The 13,520-nt window shown below is 40.3% G+C and overlaps 1 protein-coding gene across 3 annotated transcripts in view; it reads left to right on the forward strand.

Moving 5' to 3' along the window:
- Window positions 1-13,520, forward strand: part of CHCHD3 (coiled-coil-helix-coiled-coil-helix domain containing 3) — a 277,669-nt gene that overhangs the window by 44,289 nt on the left and 219,860 nt on the right. The window lies entirely within an intron of this gene.

Consider the following 13,520-nt stretch of genomic DNA (forward strand, 5'->3'; position numbering starts at 1 on the left):
GCGTTGTGTAAGAATGGGACTGGGCAAATGTGATTTTATTGAGTTTGAAGAGAGAGGAAGGTACTAATGCTTGCGCACCTTGGAGCAAAGCATTAAAAAAAATTTTGCAGCCCCCTGCAAATTTTTATCTGTGTTTGGAAACTTCATATTACTATCAGTGCATTATTTGCGACTATCAGTGGTGGTCATACACACCACAAAGTAGCTAGGTTTCCCATGTTCTTCTTGTAACAGAGTGAATATTCTAGCTCAGTCTCAAACAATGATGCTCAGTGGTGGGGCAGCACTGCTTCCAGATGGGCATTTTATTTATTTTATTTTATTTTTTATTGTGTGATGCCATTTACATGAAGTACATGAATAGGCAAAACATCTTTTCTATGATAATAAAAGACAACAGTGGGTGTTGCTCTGGGGAGTAGGGGATGGGGGAGGCAAAATAAGAACTGATTGGAAAGGAGCCCAGGAGAGTTTTTGGAGACAATGGAATGTTCTAGATCTTTTTTTTTTTTTTTAAGATTTTATTTATTTATTTGATAGACAGAGATCACAAGTAGGCAGAGCAGCAGGCAGAGACAGAGGGGAAAGCAGGCTCCCCGCTGAGCAGAGAGCCTGATGTGGGGCTCAATCCCAGGATCCTGGGATCATGACCTGAGCCAAAGGCAGAGGCTTTAACCCACTGAACCACCCAAGCGCCCCTCTAGATCTTTTTTAAATTTTATTTTTGTTAACATATAATGTATTACTTGCTTCAGGGGTACAGGTCTGTGAATCATCAGTCTTACACAATTCACAGGACTCCCAGGTGGGTATTTTAGAAATTCTTTGGGGAGCTCCTGGTGTTTAGTGGTATGGGCATGGATCTAGAGGTCTTATAGTGCCTGAGAGAGTTCTGTCCCTTGAAGAATTGTCCTATGGCCTCAATTTTCTGAATGTCCCAGTAGAAATTCATGCAATTGAAAACCTGCTTACTCAGCCCAGAGCTTAATATAAAAGCTGACTGTCTGTTCTGCATGGTTTTAAGATATACTGAATTTTCTGAGAATGTAGCTGCTGGGTAGCAATAGTGAAAGCAGTTGCCTTTGTGGTGACTTAATATATAAGCTCAAGATTCAGGCTGATACATCTTCTAGTGTGGTTAGGTTTGAGCGTTTATGTAGCGAAAAGCCATTATTTTATTACACATTAGTTTCTTTTTTTTTTTTTTTTTCCTAATAGAACACCTAGGGTGTTACAGTGATTAAAAATTTTTGTGTCAAATTATTGTCTGTTTTCAGGGTAGTAAAGGGCATATTACAAAATGTTTGCTGAAAGAAAGCAGCATTGTATCGGGTAAGGGTGAAAACCACTGGTCTCAAAGAAAGCAGCTGTTTTCATTACTACCTTGGACAGCCCTGGGTATTCTAAAAGTTTACATCCTGAAACCTACATAGCGCACGGTGTAAGATATAAAAGTGAAATGTTACTGAAAGAGAAAAGTGTTTTACCGTCTTTCTCTGTATAACACTGATATTGAGGAAATTTGTGGATTGTTAGGAATATATAATCATGATAAATACATAATCACAATAAATGTTTTACTATTATCTTCTGCTCAGCCTAACTTTACTATGGGTGATTTATTTTACTCCTAGAGAAAAAGGTTAAATACATTCTTGGATTTAAAGACAGAACAAGACCTTTGGTATTGAAATCCCCCCCCTCTTTTTTTTGGAGAGGGAGAGAGAGGAAGAAAGGGAGAGAATCTTAAGTAGGCCCTGTACCCAATGTGGAGCCCAACATGGGGCTCCATCCCACTGCCCTGAGATCATGACCTGAGCCGAAATCAAGAGCTGGAGGCTTAACCGACTGAGCCACCCAGGCATCCCCGAAGTCTTGTGTCTTAAAGATGGTATAAGCAGCTGTGACCAGCCGATTCACAGCTTCCACATTTTTCCCTTACTAGAGATGATGACTACATTGAAATTCTGTTTTCTTTACAGTAAGTAGAGATTTGTTACTTTAGATGAAGGACAAAATAGCACGGCTATCGATACATTTTTTCTTCAAAAAAGAGGCTGATCTAATTATCACAGTGTGAATTAAATTAAAAAAAACAAAGCTCAGGATATTGCACTACAGCTTAATGAAAAATATAGTACTGATGTGTATTCTGCTTTCTCACAGTTTTAATATATTTGAAGTACCATAAATAAAATATGAATTAAGCATGGGTGTTAAATCTGAATTGCTTTTTTAAAAACTTCCCAGGAGAGGCCATTGTTCTGAAGTGGTTAGCTTGTGTGTTAAATAGGCCCTTTTGGCACCTTCCACTTGATGGGCTGTAAATGCAGGCAGTGGAACCCAGAGGTCTGTCTGTGGTCCCTTACTATTTCTACTGGCTAGTAGTGGGTCAGTATCTAAAATAGGACTCTGTAGTTTTCTTCCTTCTCAAAAGGGCCATAATTAGGCCAGACATTTTATTTTCATTCGAGGGAAGAAAAGTCTTGAGATTGGGGTCCATTGATTTCCCAGAGCTGTGGACAGTTAGGTGGATTAGAGGGTAGATTTTATTTTCAGGCTTTCAAGTCTTTTCTTGGGCTTTGATTACATACAAAGATAATTTAAAGACTCCTGAGAAAATAATGTTGGTCAGAATTTAAAGAACTAAATATCCCATTATTTTGTTTATTTGTTACTTAATCACTTATTTTATTAGTGATTAAAGGATTTTTGGATAAAATACAATTTTTCTTGCTAAAAAGCACACACTAGTTCATAACAATAGGAAGAGGGAGGATTGATTTATGAGTCTAAGTGTTGGAGTGGTATTTGACTTTATATTTACCAAAGCAAATTATTTAGGGAAGGACATTAGTCTTGGTTAAAGCTTTTTAGCACATGAAGTGGGCTTGTCCACTCCGTCTCACTGTTACAAAATATACTTTAAAAATTGCACTGTGAACTTTGCAACAGGGTGGTAATGAGGAAAGTGGACTGGAATATAATATATAAATTATAGTTGGGCTTCATTCCTGTACCTTAAACTACCATATCCTAACGAGTAATGTATACATTGTGTTCTCCACAGCTACTCTCCAGAAACAACAACTAGCATTCATCAGCCTCTTACAGTTTTGTTGTCGATTATTCATTATGGCCGCCCTTAAAACGTGCACAGATTGGCACTTTTTGTGAAAATCATCTTTTATTTATAAATTTTCCACCTAGTTCTCGTTTTATTTCTAAATTTGTTGGTGAGGCCTATCACTGCTGCCCTCCATTGCTCTCTTCCCACTGATTCCTGATGCCCACACTATCCGATTTCCATGCACTCCATGGGATAATAGGTAGTTGTTAGCTGTGCTGCTAGATCTTCTCCGGTGCCCAGCGGAGGCTGTAATTCACGGAACCTGGAATTGGCCGTGGAGTCCTTCCACACCAGCACCCCAAGCAGCTACTGCCAGTTGATTGGAATTGGCGCAGGAGATGAAATCTCTATCATTTGTGCACATGGTATCTTGGTTCATTTCTTCCTTTCCGTTCCATTTCTTCTTTGCTCCTAATGGTGTTTGTTCTTTCACTCCCCTCCTTCTTCTGATGTATTTTTAAGGCCTAATCCTTATACTTTTTTCCCTTCATGCATTTTTTTCTTTTCCAGAATTCACTAAGCTCAGCTCTGTAATAGTCATTCCCAAGTCAGCATTTCCTGCCAAGTCGCAAATCAAATCTGAATTTCAGGTTCAAATATCTAATTGCCTACAATTCCATGTGGTGATTCTACCATTACTTTCAATTGGCTATGTCTGGAATGGAACTCATTATCCTTGTTGCCCAAACAGCCTCTCCTTCTTAATTGACCATCATGGGTATTAATTTCTTGGCATCTGGGTGCACCTTTGACTTCTTTCTCCTTCTGTCAGTCATGGAGGATCAGTTTCTCCACGAAAGCTCTTGTATCTTCCACGATGTCTTTACTGCCAGTATCCTAAGCTCAGGTCGGTGTTCATCATCCCATGCCACTGTCTCAAATTTGAGTGACCATCAGGATTGCCTGGAGGGCTTGTTAACACATGGAGTGCTGCCCCTTCCCCCCACGGTATTTGATTTATGGGTCTGGGCTGGGGCTGAAGTTCCTGGTGCTGCAGCTCCATGGGAAGGGAGAGAGGTGGGCCTGGGGGGATGAGGCTACACTGTGAGAACCTCTCATTCATTGCCATATGCTTTCCCCAGCCTGTTTATCTGCAAACCTGTGCCAGAATAAATTTCCTATAACACCCTGTTTGATTGCATTATTTCTGTATGATTTTTTAAAGATTTTATTTATTTGAGAGAGAGACAAAGAGAAAGTGAGAGACAGAACATGAGTGGAGGGGGAGGGGCAGAGGGAGAAGCAGACTCCCTGCTGTGCGGGGAGCCTGACCTAGGACCCCATCCCTGAGATCATGACCTGAGCTGAAGGCAGATGCTTAACCACCTGAGCCATCCAGGTGCCCTGCATTATTTCCATATTGTAATAGCTGTTCTTGGTGCCCTATTTCTAAACATTTTGTATCCCAGTTTCTGCTTGTTTCCAGGCCTCCTCATGATTAGGCGTAATTTACGCTTCTATTTTTTTTCTTCCTACAAACGTGCTTTTTGGGGGTTCCTTTTCCTTTTCTTTCTTTCTTTTTTTTTTTTTTTTTAAGATTTTATTTATTTATTTGACAGACAGAGATCACAAGTAGGCAGAGTGGCAGGCAGACAGAGAGGAGTAAAGCAGGCTCCCTCCTGAGCAGAGAGCCTGATTCGGAGCTTGATCCCAGAACCCTGGGATCATGACCTGAGCCGAAGGCAGAAGCTTTAACCCACAGAGCCACCCAGGCGCCCCTCTTTTCCATTCCTAATGTAGGTCCTTGCTCATGTCCCACCTCCTTCGTGAAGCACTCCATGAGTAAACTCTTGGTAAACCTCTTGGTAAACCTCAAGAGCACAATTTTACTAACTCAGGCTACAATCTCTGATGGTTGGGACCATATACCTTCATCTGTTAGAAGGCCTAGCATAGGATTAAGTCAGTGTGCATTTCCTATCTAGTGAATTGATGGATTTCCCTAGTTTGTGTTATTCCTAGGGGTTACTTGATTTGGAAGAAAATAAACAAAAATAAGTTCATATGGTTGGCCATAGAAGAGCTTAAGCATTGAAAACTATGGCTAGTACAGGAAGTTCATAATGAATACCCATCCATCTCTCCTTTATAAATATTATACTGTCCGTAGTGGTGGTTCCAGATTTTTAAAAATAAAGATCTATTTATTTATTTGAGAGCGAGATAGAAGAGAGAGGGCATGCGAGTTGGGGGTGGTGGGGATTGTGGGGATGGGCAGAGGGAGAGAAAGATTCTCCGCTGTGAGTGCAAAGCCTGACATGGGACTTAACTCCACAACCTTGAGATCATGACCTGAACTGAAATCAAGATTGGAGGCTCGGGGCGCCTGGGAGGCTAAGTGGGTTAAAGCCTCTGCCTTGGGCTGGGGTCGTGATCCCAGGGTCCTGGGATTGAGCCCTGCATGGGGCTCTCTGCTCAGCAGGGAGACCGCTTCCTCCTCTCTCTCTGCCTGCCAATTTGTGATCTCTATGTTCAAATAAATAAAATCTTAAAAAAAAAAAAGAGAGAGATTGGAGGTTCAACCCCCTGAGCCATCCAGGCACCCTGGTTCCAGATTTTCTGAAAGGAGGGTCCAGGAGCTGAAACCTGGTGATGGTGGCAGTGGTGTGGGGGTGGGGTGGGCTGGGGGAAGGGGAGCTTATCTTGAATTTCTTTTTTGAGGAGCTGGTATACTTTTTACTTTCATTGTATGTGCTTTTACATTGTATATGTTTGTTCTAAATCTTCCCAACCTCAAAAGTTGATGACTTATTTTATGTAACGACGATGTTTGATTCTACAGATCAAACAATTAGTACATCCTTTTTGAACATCTGTCATAACCTGCACAACGTTGCTTCTCCCTCTTTTAGTTTTGCATTGTCTGTGAAGCTTAGAGGCTGTTTTTGGTAGTTTGCTGGGTGAGTATCCGATAGTTTCTCCAAATGAGGAGTGTCACTTCAAGCAACTGACCATGTATGTTGCCAGTGATGTACTCTTTTTTATTCCTTTACCTTCATTTTAGTGGGCTTTTAGGGGAAGTGGAGGCTTAAGCATGAATTCAGTTCCATGAGGTTCCCATCTAACCCGTGTTTTCAGGGGAAGGGCTCTTGGCTTTTAGAGATTTTCTCGTTTGGGCCTTCAAGTTTACAGATGAACTGTCCATCCATGGCCTAGAGCAATGGTGTGATTTTGAGCAAAATCACAAAAACCAATTGTGGCAAAGCCTAGATTAAAGGGGAACTCCCTTCGTTTCCAGCTCGGTCCTCTTTGCATTTCACAGGTCTTTCCAAGAAATGTTTGAGTATGGCCACGCTCAGGACTACCGAAACGAAATGGAAACAGGTTTGGGTGGTCTTGGTTCTTTATTTGGGGTTGGAGAATTAACACTGTTTAATTTATAGTTTTATCCCCCCGTGAACAAAACACATCCATTTATGAAACACAAAAAATTAAGCTATGCATCAAAAAGCAATATCCAGAGGTAATTATTATTTTTTAATTTAAATTATGGATCTTACTTTCCTTGAGGCTTTGTGAGGTCTTGCAACTATTATTCAGGATATTGAGACATGAAATACTAGATGTACCTGGTTCTCAATACCGGTTTTATGAATTATCTACTTAAAAATGTGGAATCTGTAGCATGTGACTGATGAGCTTCTCTGGTGCTCTTCTGCTTCAGTGGCGTAGTATTGATGTGTGTTTTCCCATAGAATGGAACATGGAACCGGTCGCCGCGAGTGCTGGTTATGGAGGAAACAATAAAGTCGACTTTATTTGCATATTGTGCCGTTGAAATTAGAAATTTACAAATGTATATAAATCCCGATGGAGCAGCAGTAATACAACGAAATAAGCCATTAACTTGATGCTGCTAATGTTTAGGTGGCCACACTCTATACCACTGTGCCTTCTGATTCAATATTTATTTATGAATGTGCATTTACGGATTTTCATTCTAACACTGTCATTAACTGTGTCGTATACGTGGCCTCAATTACTCAGCCAGGTATCTCGACAGACGGCATTTGTTTGAAGGCAGTCTTAAGATACATTATCCTTGGGTGATAATGAATGTAACTGTCAACTGAACATCACACTTAGTATACTCCCCTGTGTTGTGTGTTGTGTGTGTGTGTGTGTGTGTGTGTGTGTGTGTTTAAATCAGGTTTATTTGTCTGCCAAGTAAATGGTGCCACAAATGGGTAATGGCAAACTGTTACATGTTTCTTTTTAACCTCAGAGATTTATCCTTGTGATCTTTTGACTCTTTTCCCAGTCAAACCCTGTACCTTTTATAAGATAAGGAGGGGGGACAGGATTTATCCTGCAACCCATGCTGTGAGTCATTGAGTTCCAATACACTCTGTGCTGTATTTCATTGATTGCATGGATGCTCCCATTATTCTACTTAAAACAATCAGTGCTCTTTTTGTATTAATGAATTTATTGAAATTATCAGATTAATGGGTATTTCTATGGAGCTGAAAATTTAATTTGGCTGTGTCTCATGGTATAAGCTGGGGCTCAGCTGTCTCAATCCTGGCAGAGCCTCAGTCTTTTTGTAACATCTGCTGCTCGTGTTATGCAGTTACCTACACGTATATCCCTCTTAGAGCAGATCTTTGTAGTTTCCCTTCAGTGTTTTTAAACTGGCATCTGAAAATAATAAGCATTATAAATCTGGAATGACATGTATCAGCAAATGGTAAAACCGGAAAGAGAACTGGAGTAAAGAAAAAGATCCCAGAGGACCTGACATTTTCCTAAGAGGCAAGCCATCATTTTTATTAAGTAACTTTTGGAGATTGTTTAAGAAATACTGTAATTGGGGAGGGAATTACAGTGTAAGGATGTTGCAAGGGAAATGAAGGGAAGGGAAAGTCCTAGTCATGTCCATGTTACAAAGGACATTGATATGTCCCCGGAGGTTCAGGGAATCTGTATAAATCTTGAATCATAGCTTCAGTTTCAATTTTTTGTTTTTTCATAGATGATGAGGCATTCATGAAGTTCTTCCATCGTTTGGGGTCTGTTCTCCATTCAAGGAACTATCTTGGATATTGTGAATCTCTTTTCTCACTTCTTCCTTCCTTGTCTTGCCCTAGTTTAAGAAGTTTCTGAAAATGCAATTTGGACACAAGTCGTATAACATAGAAGGCCGGTGAAGCAAATGGAATTTATGCTACACTTTCTCTGAGAATTAAGAGCATGGTATTTTATTCCTAGGAATACTAGGCTCTGTAATAAGTAGGAGTTTCTTATTTAATCCTGAACCCTGAGAACTGAATCTGAGAAATTCAGATTCTTAGAATCTCTAAAGGATTTAAATTCTTAGAAATTTAGAATGTGGCCAAGAGGAGTAAAAGATTTTGTTAGGTAGTAAAGAATTAGTGTACTAACCAAAACATTTGTTTAGAAGGGTGTTTACTAAAAACAAACACAAATTTGTTAGGAATCATGAACTGCTTTTAACCATACAAATATTTATTATATTCAGTAATGTTTTAAAGGGGCACCTGGGTGGCTCAGTTGGATAAAGTGGCTTTGGCTCAGGTCATGATCTCAGGGACCTGGGATCGAGTTCCACATTGGGCTCTCTGCTCAGTGAGGAGTCTGCTGCTCCCTCTACCTCTCCCTTTGTGCTCTGTCTGTCTTTCTCAAATAAATAAAATCTACAAAAAAGTAATAGTTTTAAAGAAAGGATTTAGGGGGACACCTGGGTGGCTCAGTTGGTTAAGCAGCTGCCTTCGGCTCAGGTCATGATCCCAGGGCCCTGGGTTCAAGTCCTACATCCGGCTCCTTGCTCACAGGGAGCCTGCTTCTCTCTCTGCTGCCTGCCATTCTGCCTGCTTGTGCTCTCTCTCTCTGAGAAATAAATAAAATCTTAAAAAAAAAAAAGTTTAGGGCCAAACTTGCTATAACCATGCAGTTGAAACACTGGGCGTTTTTTTTTCACATGTTCTGTGGTCAGTGTTGGGTCATCTACAACTAATTGAGAAAATGCTAGCATTTGTATACGTTAAGATACATTTGCCATTGAGAAAGACAATGAAGTGGTTTTTGAGGAGATTTTTTTTTTTTAAAGTATAGGGTTCAAGTATGTGAAGAAAATACCCTTTTGTCTTAACACATTTTAAAAGCAAAGTGTTGTATGTATGTCAAAGCTGTGGAAACATACTTACTGAGCTTGAAATAGGTTTGCAGATTTCCATGGCAAATCTGATTTATGTGGCTTGAACAGTTCTCTTTTTTACTTTTTTTCATTTCACAAACTTTGCCAATCCCTAAAGATCTGCTTGGAAACTCCCTGTGCTAATAGGCAAGGTTGGCCTTTCCTGAGCTTCTCTTAAAGTAGCCCATCCTGAGACACTGACCTTTTAATTTAATAACAGTTTTATTTGAGAAAATGTTCAGATCCTGGGAGCTGAAACGAGTGTTTTCAGAAGGGCCATTTTAAATAGTGGTCTCCACATGGTATATCTTTTTCCCTTCTGTGCTTTGGACAAGACCCATCAGAAGAAATAATATATTGTTGCTTTCTGTATTCTATTGATTTAAAAACAAATAACATGAAACTTAGATTTGCTCAAAACCCATTACTGTACTGGTTTATTTCCCTGCTTTGGCTTTGATTTGCTATTTTAGATTTTAAACTCTTTATGCTAGGTCATGTTTTATCTTTTGTTATTTTAAATTCTCCCTTGTAGCTAAGGTAATTACTTTTTCAGCTGTGACCTTGGACGTGAGACCCAATATTGTAATTTTTTCTTTTTTCTTTTTTCTTTTCCAGAAATAGCTGGGGTGTTAGAAAGACAGCTGTGCTTTGATCTCTTTACCGACCGAAAGTGATGTCAACCAGTGGGTCCCTTGGGCACGTCTTCCTCAGTGGCCTCCGGAGTTTCTGGCCCCTTGCATCCCTTTGTGGTGCTTTCTCAGTCCATACCCCTCTCCCTTGTGGCCTACCTAGGTGACACCTCCAGTGACCTCCAGCCTTTTCTCCCCCTCACCCACGGTGGGTGGAGGGGCTCACAGGATAGGCAGGATGGTACAGAGAAAGAGGATAAGCCTTAAAGCTACACTTCCCTTCTCTGCAGTCTCTCCTGCGTGGCTTCCTTCCCAGCCTCCCAGCTGGTCGCCATTTGGTAATGGAGTCCTTCCTGTTCCATTTTAGGTTTATCACATCATTCTTAAAAAGCTCTCTGCGGACTTTGGCTTTTCCCGTAGTAGGGAGCTCCTGTATAAACAGCCTAAAATGCACCACGAAGACCTGGAGACTTACTGGCTCACTTGGAAAACCTATCCCATTGCTGCATCCTCAGACCTTGTATGCTGAGGTTTCCCTGAAGCCTAGTTCTAACTGTTTGAATGAAATGCACTTGAATTGTGACCGAGACTTCGACTGAATTTTGCCTGAGAAAAGTGTTGCCGTGATAATTTGAAAAAGTCCTGGGGTTGGTGGGGGTGGGGGGAAGCTGTGTGATTGTGCATGTCAGCCTTTTTCTCCGTAGATTCTAACTGGTATGGGAAACTCAAGAGTACAGTTTGTGTCGTAGTAGTTGGGTTAATATTTGTTTCAGGTTTTGCTACTAATTAGAGCTACCAGCTGTGAACAGCTTGAAAAAATGTGCGATGTTGTTTTGCTTGTTTATGAGAAGTAGCTAGAAATGTGAAAATTCTCACCTTGTGGAGTACATAGTCTAGAACTTCATAGCCAACTGACCCCCATATAACCCAGTGGGTCCTGGTTTTGGATGAGAAAAATCAAAACTCAGGTAGGTTACCTGATTGATCCAAAGTCTTGCTGATGGAAAAACAAAGACTGTTCGGACTTTTGGCTGAGCTGTTGCCATCTGTAGTGTCTCTGCTGATGTTGGTATTATTTTAAACCTTGAATACTGAAAAAGTCTTTTGAGATTTGCCTGAACGCAGACAAAATTCTCTCTTCTTGTTTTGTTCTTGATTTTCTGTGACCTTTTCAAAGCCAAGACTTGTATCTTTCTCATGTTACAGACTGTGAAGTAGGAGAGAAGCCAAACAGTGGTGTAGTATATAGATCAGAGGGACCCTGGAGAACATCCAGTTGAGAACAAACAGGCTTTTGAGGAAAACTGTACAGAGAGGCTAGTAACTTCCCTCTCAGGTCCTCCAGATTGTTGATGGCCAAGTTTGGATTAGACCTCCAATGGTATTGATTCCTTTCTCTGATTCCTTGTCCATTTTTTAATTTTTCTTTTTTTTTTTTTTTTAAAGATTTTATTTGTTTATTTGACAGAGAGAGATCACAAGCAGACGGAGAGGCAGGCAGAGAGGGAGAGAGAGGGAAGCAGGCTCCCTGCTGAGCAGAGAGCCCGATGTGGGACTCGATCCCAGGACCCCGAGATCATGACCTGAGCTGAAGGCAGCGGCTTAACCCACTGAGCCACCCAGGCGCCCCATTTTTCTGTTTTTATATTATTTTCTTTTTTCTCTTTACAGCTTTTTTGAGATGGATATACATTTTGTTTATCTATTCATCAGTGATGGGCATTTAGGTTGTTTTCATTTTTGGTATATTGCAAATAATGCTACCATAAATATTTTTAATTCTTTTGAGTATATACAGTACCTAAGTGTGGAATTGCTAGATCACGTGGCAGCTGTGTTTAGCATTTTGAGGAACTGCCAAAGTGTTCTCTATGGTGGCCACATCACTTTACATTCCTGTCAGCAATGTATCAAGGTTCCAATTTCTTCACATTCTCACTGACGCTTGTTAACGCTTGTCTTTTTTTTTTTTTTTTTTTTTTAAAGATTTTATTTATTTATTTGACAGAGAGAGAAATCACAAGTAGGCGGAGAGTCAGGCAGAGAGAGAGAGAAGCAGGCTCCCGCTGAGCAAAGAGCCCGATGCGGGGCTCGATCCCAGGACACTGAGATCATGACCTGAGCCGAAGGCAGCGGCTTAATCCACTGAGCCACCCAGGCGCCCCAACGCTTGTCTTTTTGATGATATTGGGTTTGAACTGGTATATCATCCTAGTTTTGATTTGTGTTTCCCTGATGATGAATGCTGTTGAGCCGTGTTTTGTGTGCTTATCTTTTTTAGAGAAATGCCTGTTTCTGTTCTTTGCCCATTTTTAATTTTGTTGTCTTTTTGTTTGTGTATTCTGGATACAAGTCTTCTGTCAGCTATAGGATTTGCCAGTATTTTCTCCCATTCTGTGGGTTGTCTTTTCACCTTGATGGTGTTCTTTGGTGTTGTTTTTGTTTTCTGATAATCCATACCTAGGAGAACCGGTCCTTATGACCTTTTCCATATCTTCATTGTTATTGCCCAGTGTCAGCTAAATTTTTAAGGTTTTTCATATTCCATTGTAATTCAGTTTTTGTATATGCCCTGAGGCAAGGCAGTTACAACATGGAGATCATCACATAAAGTGTCTGCCTGGTTTTCCACCTAACAGGCTCCACCATTTGAAGTACTTCTTAAGTCCTCTGTGTACTCTTAGATCCTTCCAAGTTTTTCTGGTGCTTTCTTGGTCATGATTTTAGGTAGTGCGTTCCTGGTAAAGCAGAAATAGTCTTTGCTTATTTCTTATGGATGGGTCTTAGCAATATATAAAATTTGTCTATTTTATTTGCTATCATAGCTGTAAGAATCTTAATAAAACATACCATACAACATCTTCCATTTGGAAAGACCAGATGTTTCAAATCAAGTTACCAGGTATTTAGAAAGCTCCAGCTGTCTTCTCAGCACTTTTCTGTGTCTCTCTGCAATTGTTGGCACTTGACGTTGAATGACATATTTTCCAAAAAATATGGCTTTACAATGTTCATAAATCATAAATGCCTTTTTTATAAGTCGTGGGAAGATGAATATAACTACAAATGATTTACTGTCATAAATGTTTTTTTAAAGTGTTTAATTATATGGGGCACCTGGGTGGTTCAGTGGGTTCAGGTCTTGATCTTAGCATTGTGAGTTCAAGCTCCATATTGGGCCCCACACTGGGCGTGGAGCCTACTTAAAAAAAAAAAATTGAAGTGTTTAATTATCAAATGAGAATGTTTTGGTGTCATTTTCCTCTCTGAAGTCCCTCTCTTAAGCCTCTCCTCCCCTTATACATGATTGTCAGACTTTAATGATACGACATCATTTTAAAGAATTTATACTTAATGGCTCAGTCCCCAGTGGGCAGTAAGCACCTCCTTGGGTTTATTATACATTTTGGCAGGTGTGGAAATTTCTAGGTCTCCAGGGAACTTTCGATTAAATTACTCCTGAAGTGCACTAATTGGTCTTTTCTACAGTGTTTAGGTAGTTCCAAGGAGACACTGACCAGATGGGCAGAACTTAATGGGCACAACTTTGTCCATTAAGATCTAGCCTCAGCTTTATCTTCTGGAGTGTTTTCTTGCTTTT

Source organism: Mustela erminea, chromosome 11 (genome assembly GCF_009829155.1).
Source record: "Mustela erminea isolate mMusErm1 chromosome 11, mMusErm1.Pri, whole genome shotgun sequence".
Classification (NCBI taxonomy): domain Eukaryota; kingdom Metazoa; phylum Chordata; class Mammalia; order Carnivora; family Mustelidae; genus Mustela; species Mustela erminea.